We start from the raw sequence: 13,309 nt of genomic DNA, 5'->3' as shown, positions 1-13,309 counted from the left end.
AGAAAAGCCAGTGTTCCCAGTGCCACCACCACCCGCCACCACCCCCCTGATCCAGTGGAGTCTCTACCAAGAGGGTTCTTTGAGTTTATTGATAAATCCCTAAGAGAGAGAGAGAGAGAGAGAGAGAGAGAGAGAGAGAGAGAGAGAGAGAGAGAGAGAGAGAGAGAGAGAGAGAGAGAGAGAGAGAGAGAGAGAGAGAGAGAGAGAGAGAGAGAGAGAGAGAGAGAGAGAGAGAGAGAGAGAGAGAGAGAGAGAGAGAGAGAGAGAGAGAGAGAGAGAGAGAGAGAGAGAGAGAGAGAGAGAGAGAGAGAGAGAGAGAGAGAGAGAGAGAGAGAGAGAGAGAGAGAGAGAGAGAGAGAGAGAGAGAGAGAGAGAGAGAGAGAGAGAGAGAGAGAGAGAGAGAGAGAGAGAGAGAGAGAGAGAGAGAGAGAGAGAGAGAGAGAGAGAGAGAGAGAGAGAGAGAGAGAGAGAGAGAGAGAGAGAGAGAGAGAGAGAGAGAGAGAGAGAGAGAGAGAGAGAGAGAGAGAGAGAGAGAGAGAGAGAGATATATATATATATATATATATATATATATATATATATATATATATATATATATATATATATATATATATATATATATATATATATATATATATATATATATATATATATATATATATATATATATATATATATATATATATATAGATGTGTGTGTGTGTGTGTGTTCCCCCCCTCTCTCTCTCTCTCTCTGTTACTCCTAGTCCTTCTCTACTCTTCCTGCATGTAAGTGACATCTTGGTCCTGGTGTTGCTATTGCCCCATATTCACATTTTCCTGAGTTCTTGAGCCAGTGTGAATGAAGTGGCCTGCAGCACATTTTTTCACAACAAACATGAGTTGAGTGAGTGTGAAAGATTTTCAGGGAAAGTGAATACATAGTCCTTCTTTTTGGTATAAAGAACAAAAAGCCTTGATACAATATGTTTTGTCTGTGTGGCCTTGTACCCATCATGCACTGTGCACTGGGTTCTGTCACTCAAATAGGCTTTGAACCATGAGTGGTATAGTACCTCCTGTGCCATAATGATGCAAATTTTGTAGAAGTATATTGTAGTTGACAGCATGAAAGGTTTGGAGAAGTCAACTAAGATAGGTAATGTGGGAGGAAAATTGATTTAGAGCATGATAGGTGTTGAAACCTTTTCTGAACCCATACTGGGAGTCGCTTGACATTTTGTTTTATTTTTGGTGCTAATGTGGCATAGAGGAATAGCTCGAAGATGCCATGTGGCTCCACCTACACTGGTTAGTGAATACTGATTACCTGAAGCTGTGCGGGTAATGGCCTCACACAGTCCACACCAACGTGGCTGAAAGCATCTCCTGTGACAGAAATGGGCTGCAGTGGAGTAGGCTTGACAGGTCTCTACAAACTTGATGTGAAGGGCAAGATGGACATAGTAAACTAACATCTCTAGCTTAGGCTCGAAAAAAAGTGACAAGAATTTAGTATAAATCTTATGAACTCCCAAGAGACTCCCCCCCCACACCACCATGAGCTGTGCTCAGGATTGTGTTCCACAGGGGATGAGGAACTACAACTTGATGACTGACGAATCAGGGCTGCCTTGCAGGAGATTCATAATGGTGGCACTTATGCATTAACACTCCTCACCTTAAATAGTAGCACTGGGATTCTGCATCAGCCTCGGCTGAGTATGTGGATGTCCTTGGGAAGTGGCAGAGGCACCTGGCCACTTAATGTTGCCTGGTGGAGAAACTGCAGGACCCTGAGACTGGTGAGGAGTGTAAACAGCCTGCCTGGACCAGGACTTGGAGGAAGCTGTACAAGGCCTGGAATTATACACTGAATGAGTAAGAGCGCATGAGTCAGCAAGTGGACCTGTGCCATCAAGCGTACACACTCTTATATTTTCAAAATGTTCCTGAATGACTGAAAGAAGAGATTTTTACATCCTTTAACAGTAACAGATAAACATGAAAATACCTCTTGGGCTTTACCAATGAAAGTGGTGTGGGCAATCAAAGACCATTGCTCCAGGACTGCCCGCAGATCTCACCACACTTCTAAAAAAGCAGCAAAAAATGAATCTGGAGAATCCTTGGTGAAAGTAGGGACTTGGGGTGACCACTGATCCAAATCAAATGCAGGAGACTCTGGCCTCTGTGCTCCACTCTGCCTGAGAAATTCCAAGTCAAGCTCTAGTTTCTTAATCTGTAATAACAGCTGTAAATTATTTGGCTGGAGAGGAGTAGCCATATATTTCTCCTCAGGATCTGATGATGGCTGAGAAGGGAAAGTATGAGAAGGAACAGCAGGGCAAAGCTCATCAGGTATCAGGGATGCCTCAGGCAGAAAATTAATATATATTCTAGACTGAGTATGAGTGACTAGAGGAGTGTGTGGATGTGTGCATTCATTGTGCTTAAATGTGATCCAAAAGTAGGAGAAATCATTAGTGATTCATGGAGGCCCGTCAACCGGCTGCAGCCATTGTTTCCTCACAATGAGTGTGTGTTTAATTCTCTGAGTGGTGACAGTTATGTTTCTCAGTGGATGTGACAAGCATGTGAATGTGTATAGAAAACATCATGTGTGGAAGGGAAGACTTGGCACTACAAACTGACTATACAAGAGTGAACAGTCAGGTCAGAAGAGAAACAAGGAAAGGGATAAAAGAGAGAGAATAAAATTACACAATTTGTCAAAGAAAATCCAAAATTCTTTAGCAAGTGTGTGCAGAGTAGGACAGAATAGTCCTGGGATAGCAGGTCTGTGCAGGAGCAGTATTGACAAGAGCAGGAACACTGGAAATGGGAAAGAAAAGAACAGACACACCGGGAGGGTTCCTTGCAGCAGTGTTTACACGTGAACCAGGCGAGGGGTGTGCTGGAGATAACCAGGAAGTCTGTGCCAGTTTCACTATCTCTGGAAATGACTAGAAGTGATGTACAGCATGTGATAGACAGAGAGACAAGTCACTTCGTAGCCAGCAAATCCCAGAATTATGAAAAACAGCCAGTATAACTGTAATCTATAAGAATGATGAAAAGAGTGACCACAGCAAGTACAGGCCTGTCAGTTTGACCTGTGTGATACACAAAATGTTGAAAACTTTAATTAAAGATGTTGAATCACATGTTTACCAGCAGTTTATTTAGCATAAGACAGTTTGGATTCTTGCCCGGGAGATGTACAGTACTGCACCTGATAATAGTGCTGGACAAGTGGACAGTGTTTGGACACTGCAGAAAACCTTCCATAGCACACAATAGGTTATTATCAAAGCCAAAAGGCAACAGATGGAAGGAGTGTGTTAGGCTAAATAAAGTCAGTCTTGGGTGGAAGAAAACAAGGGATGGTTGTGAGTGGGGAAGTGTCCAAGCCATGGGAAGTGTTGAGTGGGGAGCTCAGGGGTTCATGTTGGTTACCCTGCTGTTTATGGTTTATATCAGTGAGCTGCCACACACTGTAAACCACAATCAGATGTATCTATATGTTGTTACTACCCATCACCAGCACCACCACCATCACTACCACTACTACTACTACTACTGCTGCTGCTGCTGTTGCTGTTGCTACCTTCCCCCCTCTGTGCCATTGAGATGCCTCCTCTGTCATCTAATAAGACTTATAACTCTGATGGAGTCCTTTTATAACTTTCAAGCAAAAGATATGTAGCATTTACTGTTCCCTTTCCTTTTTTTAAAAAGACCTCCAATGAAGTTCAATATCATGCCTTCCTCTGTTGATAGTGAAGGACACTGGAAGACGAATGGAAACATCATTTTTTTATTATTGACCAGCTACAAAGACACAAATTAATACTTCATTATATAAAGGAGTTCAGGCTCTGTTGTGTGTGTGTGTGTGTGTGTGTGTGTGTGCAAAGAATAAAAATGTGTGCGTACGTAGGTATGTTATAAGTATATATTGTAAACATATTTAAACACACACGCACACATTTGTATATAACACATCTTCATATGATAATAATACACAAAGAAACATTAATTTGCAAAAGCCACACACCTATATATTCTTTTAAATGTTATCATTGAGGGTGAACAAATGAACATGTATTTACCTGCTAAGAAATTATTTGTATGTTTACTTTCATTTGATTTATTGTATTATGTAAAGCATATCCATTTTATTCTTATTTTGTTAAGTCTGAGAAGACGATGATGGCTGGCGATGATTAGGTAGAGTAAGATAAGGCTAAGTTACAGTGGTTTGGATTAGATAGATAATGTGAAGTATATATTATGAATAGTATATGATTGATGAAAATTGGTTGTCCACGAAAAATTAACAGCAAAAAGGAAAAAAAAAATATTAGAAAAGTGAAGAAAAAAAAAGAAACAAGAAATGAAAAAAAATGAAAAAATGAAAAAAAATTATGCAGAAATTAGTGTAATTCGATTTGATTATTCTTTTTTTTTTTAGTTTTCTTCTTCCTTTATTTTTAGTCATTTATTTCCTAAGCAAGAAAAGTGATAAGAATACACAATACAAAATAACATTTAATTTGTTTTTTGTTTACCCTTGTTGCTACTCTATCTCTCTCTCTCTCTCTCTCTCTCTCTCTCTCTCTCTCTCTCTCTCTCTCTCTCTATATATATAATTTTTCATGGTTATCATCAGTTTCTTCTTCTTCTTCTTCTTCTTCTTCTTTTCTTATTTTTTCCTCTACTTTGCTTCTTCTTCTTCTTCTTCTTCTTTCAATCAAATATGTTTTATTATGCAATTACTTATTTTTCTCCTAGTGAGGAAAGGAAGAAACTAATAATTCTTTCTCTTTTTCAAAGTTTTAAGTAGTATTTCCTTCAAGCAGTAATAACAAAAAAAGAAAGCAATAACATATTCCTTCTTTACTCTGTACTTCTCTGTCTCTCTCTCTCTCTCTCTCTCTCTCTCATATATATATATATATATATATATATATATATATATATATATATATATATATATATATATATATATATATATATATATATATATATATATATATATATATATCCGTGTGTGTGTGTGTGTGCATCTTTTTCTATCTCTCTTAACTTGACGCATTGCTTGATGTTTACTGAATTTGTTTTTATTCATTATGTACACTAATTTCCAACCATCACACTTTTACATTTAAAATTTGTTCATTACGTGAAATTTTGAAACATGAACTCCAATCGCAACATTACATTACAATATGTTGTGAAATTACTTCAGCATCATTTTACCCTGAGGCAAGCACTTTCGGGTCAAGTGAGGTCACTGATATCTTGTTTAAAGGTGACATGATTGAGGAAGTTATGTGACAAGGAAGTTTTTTTTTTTTTTATGTAGGAGGGACACCAGCCAAAGGCAACAAAAATCCAATAAATAAAAAAAACACACTGAGATACCAGTTCCCGAACAGGGTCCGAAGTGGTGGTAAAAAAAATTGAAGGATAAGTGTCTTGAAACCTCCCTCTTGAAGGAATTCAAGTCATAGGAAGGTTGAAATACAGAAACAGGCAGAGAGTTCTAGAGTTTACCAGAGAAAGGGATAAATGATTGAGAATACTGGTTAATTCTTGCATTAGAGAGGTGGACAGAATAAGGGTGAGAGAAGGAAGAAAGTCTTGTGCAGCGAGGCCGCAGGAGGAGGGGAGGTGTGCAGTTAGCAAGGTCAGAAGAGGAATTAGCATGAAAATACCAGTAGAAAATAGCTAAAGATGCAACACTGCAGCGATGAGAAAGAGCTGAAGACAGTTGGATAGAGGAGAGTTAATGATTCCTTCCTGTCTAAAAGAGCAGTATGAGTGGAACCATCCCTAGACATGGACGGATAAGGCCCTTGTACAGAGTTAGCAGCTGGGGGGGATGAGAAAAAACTGGTGGAGATGTCAGAGTGGAGAGTGGAGAGAGACATAATGATGTCAGACAGTGCTTGCCTCAGGGTAAAATGATGCTGAAGTAATTTCACAACATATTGTAATGTAATGTTGCGATTGGAGTTCATGTTTCAAAATTTCACGTAATGAACAAATTTTAAATGTAAAAGTGTGATGGTTGGAAATTAGTGTACATAATGAATAAAAACAAATTCAGTAAACATCAAGCAATGCGTCAAGTTAAGAGAGATAGAAAAAGATGCACACACACACACACACACACACACACACACGGATATATATATATATATATATATATATATATATATATATATATATATATATATATATATATATATATATATATATATATATATATATATATATATATATATATATATATATATATATATATATATATATATATATATGAGAGAGAGAGAGAGAGAGAGAGAGAGAGAGAGACAGAGAAGTACAGAGTAAAGAAGGAATATGTTATTGCTTTCTTTTTTTGTTATTACTGCTTGAAGGAAATACTACTTAAAACTTTGAAAAAGAGAAAGAATTATTAGTTTCTTCCTTTCCTCACTAGGAGAAAAATAAGTAATTGCATAATAAAACATATTTGATTGAAAGAAGAAGAAGAAGAAGAAGAAGAAGCAAAGTAGAGGAAAAAAGAAGAAAAGAAGAAGAAGAAGAAGAAGAAGAAGAAGAAGAAACTGATGATAACCATGAAAAATTAGAGAGAGAGAGAGAGAGAGAGAGAGAGAGAGAGAGAGAGAGAGAGAGAGAGAGAGAGAGAGAGAGAGAGAGAGAGAGAGTAGCAACAAGGGTAAACAAAAAACAAATTAAATGTTATTTTGTATTGTGTATTCTTATCACTTTTCTTGCTTAGGAAATAAATGACTAAAAATAAAGGAAGAAGAAAACTAAAAAAAAGAATAATCAAATCGAATTACACTAATTTCTGCATAATTTTTTTTTTCATTTTTTCATTTTTTTTCATTTCTTGTTTCTTTTTTTTCTTCACTTTTCTAATATTTTTTTTTTCCTTTTTGCTGTTAATTTTTCGTGGACAACCAATTTTCATCAATCATACTATTCATAATATATACTTCACATTATCTATCTAATCCAAACCATTGTAACTTAACCTTATCTTACTCTACCTAATCATCGCCAGCCATCATCGTCTTCTCAGACAACAAAATAAGAATAAAATGGATATGCTTTACATAATACAATAAATCAAATGAAAGTAAACATACAAATAATTTCTTAGCAGGTAAATACATGTTCATTTGTTCACCCTCAATGATAACATTTAAAAGAATATATAGGTGTGTGGCTTTTGCAAATTAATGTTTCTTTGTGTATTATTATCATATGAAGATGTGTTATATACAAATGTGTGTGTGTGTGTTTAAATATGTTTACAATATATACTTATAACATACCTACGTACGCACACATTTTTATTCTTTGCACACACACACACACACACACACACACACACACAACAGAGCCTGAACTCCTTTATATAATGAAGTATTAATTTGTGTCTTTGTAGCTGGTCAATAATAAAAAAATGATGTTTCCATTCGTCTTCCAGTGTCCTTCACTATCAACAGAGGAAGGCATGATATTGAACTTCATTGGAGGTCTTTTTGAAAAAAGGAAAGGGAACGGTAAATGCTACATATCTTTTGCTTGAAAGTTATAAAAGGACTCCATCAGAGTTATAAGTCTTATGAGATGACAGAGGAGGCATCTCAATGGCACAGAGGGGGGAAGGTAGCAACAGCAACAGCAGCAGCAACAGTAGTAGTAGTAGTAGTGGTAGTGATGGTGGTGGTGCTGGTGATGGGTAGTAACAACATATAGATACATCTGATTGTGGTTTACAGTGTGTGGCAGCTCACTGATATAAACCATAAACAGCAGGGTAACCAACATGAATGAAGCATCAGACTGCTCATCCAGCAGAGCATACATTAAAACTTTATTCTCTTCATTGCTAACATGATGTAACCATACAGGAACTATCATGGTGTGCATGTCATGTGTCACTGATTCTGTAACTTTGACCTTATTTGCTACTACTGTGGGTTTATCACCTTTAGGCTGAGTTGCTTGTGCTGGAACCTTTTGGCTCTCAGTTCTTGTCATATCATCATTGTGAAGAGCTGTGGGATGGTATCTCTGACATACTTTACAAACTTTCCTTTTTCTACAATCCTTTCCTTTGTGACCCATTTTTAGACACCCTGTACATAACCATTTTTCTTTATCAAATTTGTACCTAGTATTACCATCAAGTTTGGCAAATTCCTTGCAATCATCTAAATCATGATCCTTTGTACAGTAGTGACAGAATCGTCCTTTCCTTTCCTGATCCTTGGGATACTGTTTGTTGGCTTGTACACTTACTTTACTTTGGAATGACCACATTGGTTTTTCCTCAATTGATTTAGCCATGAAAGTTCAACTCCCTCTATTCTTTGTCATGATGTTTGATTCCCTTGGTTTCCAATTGGTTGTCTTTATTTGAGTTTTGATCCAATCATTGATCCAATCATTTACTTCCCTACTTACTGAATTCCAGGAAACAAAGGGATTGCTTGCTCCTTTTGCTTCTTTCTGGACAAATTCACATAACATTTCAAAGGGTGGGTGGTGCTCTTCATCACTACTAGGAGAGTTGTTATTACTGTTAGTATCATGATATATCATTACTTGCTTTCTTCAGTCATGAACAATATGTTCAGGGAGTTTTGCTAGCACCTTTCTCTGCTCTCTAGGGTCATTCAGAAATGACAAATGAGAAGTGTGTTTCATTGCAGCTAAACAGCACTTCAAAAAATCTGAGAATGCTGTTAATGCTGGACCATTATGCGGAGAGATTGGTAGCCAATTCATTAACTTTTTTGTGTAAGCATCAGCTATGATGCTTTTGTTTCCAAATCTATCCCTAAGAATTTTCTTTGCTTGCACATAGTCAGCATCGGAGTTAAAGTGCATTAACATTTTAATGGCATCCTTTGCCTCACCAGTTGTATACCTGTCTAAGTAGGCAAGTCCCTCTCTACCAATAGAAGTTTTAGACTCTACATAAGTTTAAAAGTTTTTCAACCAACTTGGAAATTCCATGGGTTCTCCATCAAAAGTGTTAGGTTCTATTGGAGGGAGGCTCCACTTGGGATCAGGTATGTTGATAGCAAAGGTTCCCCCAGGATGGGAAAAGGATTGATGATTCTGTCTCACATTATTAGGCATGTTGACATTATGAGTGTGTCTATGAGAACTTGGTACAAGACTTTGAATTGTAGGGTTGCGACTTATTGCTTGAGGTTCACTAAATGTTTGTCCATCTACTTCATTAGTCATCAATTCATTATCTCTATTGCAAGAAGAAGGTTCCTGTGGGTCATGGAATGTAACATATTTGTGAGGCATGGCATTGTCACTTTGTTGATTTGCAATTGCTTGTGCCTTCATTTCATTTTGTGACTCTATGTATTGTTGAAGATAACTTTGCTTCTCTACACTTTCATCGTTACCTGGAAGCATTTTTACTTCTTCTTCAACTAAGCTAAGAGCATTAAGTTCTGCACTAGCGACTGCTAAATCTCTCTCTTTCTTTTTCTTTGCGAACATTGCCTGGTCTCTAGCTAACCTAACTTCTGCCTCTGCTAAACTATCATGATATTCTATTTCCTTTCTAAGTCTGGCTACCTTTGCTGGTGCTTCTTGCTTTCTTTGTGCTGATGAACGTGATGAAGTAGATGAGACTCTAGAATGCCTAGACCGTTTGCTAGAACAAATTGATCCTTTGTCATTCTTTAACTCTTTTCTTTTACACTCTATACTTTCTAATATTTCATGGTGAACTCGTTGGTCGTGTTCCAGCTCTTCATTTAGCTCCTCTGACTTTTCTGGCTCTAGTTCCACCAGTTTTGTGTATTCCACATAATATTGATGAAATGCCTGTATTACTTCACTTGACATGGGCTCTAATTCAAAGGGGCTAATTACAATTTTTAGTCCTTTCTTAACACGTTAACCGCCACAAGGCAGATCGGGAATTCCTCCGTGGCGCCATGATGTTTACCACGCTCCAGCGGTCAGTGCTGCGGTAGCAGCGAAGCGAGAAGGTGGGTATGCATTTTGCTCCTCAAATAGATTCTCTTAGACCTGTCAAAGTCTTGTTACACAGGTGGTACATATGGCGATACATAAGTCTGAGCACCTCAGCAGCGCCACATGAACCACCGGTGGTCATAAAATTTCATGATGCACTTGTGGCTCAAATGATGAAACAAATACTATTCATACTGAATATTTTAGTTATTAGGCTAAATGCGGTTCAGTGCCATAAATTTTAAGTTTTATGCTTCACAAAATAACACATGCATATACATTTTGATATTTCAGAAACCATTGAATGGAGACTTATCAGTTTTATGGACATGGTGAAATGTCATCTTCTGATGACAGTGACGGGGATAAAAGCTATGAACCGTCACCAGATGAAATGGAATCAAGTTATGAATCTGATGCAAGCAGAACAATTGACTCAGATGATGATACAGCAAGTATTTCATCAAATGATGCTACCAGGAATGAACAGCCTGCCGCTTCTCATGATGCTGCATGGCGAAACATCACTGCAAGCACACGAAAATTTGTATGCACAGCAAGAGAGCAGATACATTACACTTTACCATCATCATCTGACAGAGATATTCAGCCCATTGATGTTTACAAGCTTTTTAGTACTGATGAGGTTATTCATTTGATAGTTAGGGAAACTAATAGGTTCTTTGAACAAACTGTTGCTGAAAAGCCTATTACACGGCTCTCTAAGATGAATGCATGGAAACCAGTAACCTCCAGGGATATTGAGCAGTTTCTCGCAATTCTTATAAAAAAAAGAATAGTTTTCATTTTATGGAAAAAAAATAAACATTTCCTATGTATTAATATCTTTCAATGCTATATTTTTGAAGAAATTGATCAATAAACTATCACTTAAAATATTTGTGTTTGCATTTTGTCTGTTGTATTGTTAGAAATACTGATTGAAAAGGAAGGAAAAAAAACTCATTAATGTACCACCGGTGGTACATGTGGCGGTTACTGAAGGTATGAAATGTACCATCGGTGGTACATACGGCGGTAAACGTGTTAATTTTGCTGGTAACACTGCTCCATTTATGCTTACAGGACTCTGCTCTTCCCTTGGTTACACTGACTTGATATTCCCTTCCTTTGTCGGTCAGCACTTGTCCCCTGACACTAACTTCTTCATTACAAGCTTGACCCTTATCCACTTGCTCACCCTCACCTTCCCTAAGGCCATCTATGGCATTAATTTCCTCAGTATCAGACATATCTAACAACTTAATTGTGTCAATACTGAGACACTGAAAGAGCAATTAAAATTACCACTCTAATACTAGCTAATTGTGGGTAATTTTCACTTAGGTTACTCAATTCAGTGCACATACATACTATTATACTTTTTTGCCTGTGACCATGGGTGCTACAAAATGGTGGCAAGGCACAGTGGGTAGAAGGGAGTGGTTGTTGTCAAGGGTAGAGCTGACCCCGGGGCCTCATAGGTCAACCTATGGCTTACATCAGCGTCCCCTCGTCCTGTGACTCACTCTTGCTACGGTTTCACATGGAGCCAATTTCTTGCTTGTAGGTCGAGTTCTTACTGTAGCCGCACCGGCTGGGCATCAATTGGCTCTCAGGTGATGTTTTACTGATCTCACCCATCATCGTAGGGTCGAGGAAAGGCAGTTCTCTCTCTGACGTTTATTGATGATGTAGGCATGACTGTAAGAACTGTGAACAAGTTCTCGGTCTCAATTTCTTACAAAATAACATTATACACTGATATTAAACACTTTCAACATATTACAGGTCCCAAGGGAAGGGTGTGGAGAATGGAATGTGAGGTGGGCGAGGCATCCTGCCACATTGTTCGACCACCTCCTTGCGGTGTCCTCACAACGAACAAAGTATATGGGGTGATGCAGGCACACTGAAGCACATGATTTACATAATAAAGATGGGCTTATCTATGTAAAATACATGATGCATGCACTGTAGCCAATGGCAAGGGTCACAGAACAATGACATCAGAACAGTGGGTATGCACTGATGAATCACAAAACTCACATAGCAGTGACATTAGAAGAGAGAACACAGTGGCCAAACACAAAATTTACACTAGCTGTGACATCAGCACAGTGAATCACAGGCCAAGAAAAACACCAGGACAACACTAGAGGCCTAAAAACAAGAGAAACACAAGTTTCTATGCCAAAATAAATTGCAAAATAACAGCAATATACTACAAAAATAATAATACTGCACAAATAATGCACATGATGGCAATAATCTTCATCAAATGTGGTGGGTGAGTGGCCCGCATTGGGTGCAGAGATGTCCACAAGAAGACACCACAGTTTGCACCAGAAAACTGACAGCGTGAAATTCAAAGTCTTGGAATTATGGATTCAACAGCAAAGCAACTGAGTTGCATTGGTGACAGATTGAAAAGTCCACACCTGAAACAGGGATGGTGTCAGTGACAGCTTGAAGTTGTATGGGAACAGGTTGGCAAGGCAGGCTTAGCAAAAGCTTGAAAGGGGACTGGAAAGCAGCTGAAGAAAACACCGTATACGTGTAGTAGCATAGCACTTTGTGTCAATGACAGCTCGGCAGAAATGCGTTGGTGACAGCTTAGCAAGCAACATGGAGGCAATGAAGGTAGCTGGAGTAGCTGGTGATGAGTAGGGCACACGGGCAGGCGTTGGATAGCCAAGAAAACTCCGTTCCATCGTGGCCACCATTTTTATGTACTAGGTAAATCTGCTTCTTCTAGTACTGTGTAGATGGTGCCCAGGGTGAAGGTAAACTTGCAGTAAAAGCAGCTGCAGATATATTGGTAAATAAACTGTACAAAGTAAATAAAGTGAAGTTGCCAGGGAGCCACATGTCCAACCCAGAAGCTGGTTGGACGAGGACTACTGATGCTGGGGGTGGTTGCTCAGGTCATGGCTGGGGCTGGTGTCCCAGAGACAAAGGGATGAAGGTTGATCTCACTCCCATATGGTGATAGCCGGAGTGACCAGAGGCTGGATCAAGTCCCAAGAGAAGGGCACAGAGAATGGAATGTGAGGTGGGCGAGGCATCCTGCCACAATTTTGTCACTTAAGGTTCAGGACAGAAGACATCCTTGGGCTTGTTTCTGCCACCACCCCGCTACACTTGAGGCACTAGCAAAAATGGAAGAGTTACAAGTTCCCTCCAAAAATCAGGTTAGTTGGATACAACATCCACTTTCAGTACACCAAGAGCAGTGATGGTCAAGAAACAGATGTAGGTAGTGTAGTGAATGATGCTCCATTCACAA

General features: G+C 38.5%; 1 long non-coding RNA gene across 1 annotated transcript; it reads left to right on the top strand.

Annotated features, from left to right (window-relative positions):
• Positions 1–9,922: 9,922 nt before the first annotated feature.
• On the top strand, positions 9,923–10,859 carry LOC135094681 (uncharacterized). Its single transcript, XR_010263910.1, has 2 exons — positions 9,923–10,034; positions 10,315–10,859. It is a non-coding gene; the product is annotated as an uncharacterized LOC135094681 (long non-coding RNA).
• The last annotated feature ends 2,450 nt before the right edge of the window (positions 10,860–13,309 follow it).

This window comes from Scylla paramamosain, chromosome 46 (assembly GCF_035594125.1).
Source record: "Scylla paramamosain isolate STU-SP2022 chromosome 46, ASM3559412v1, whole genome shotgun sequence".
Taxonomy (NCBI): domain Eukaryota; kingdom Metazoa; phylum Arthropoda; class Malacostraca; order Decapoda; family Portunidae; genus Scylla; species Scylla paramamosain.
The sequence above is the reverse complement of the archived record's forward strand: the minus strand, read 5'-3'. Positions and strand labels throughout refer to the sequence as shown.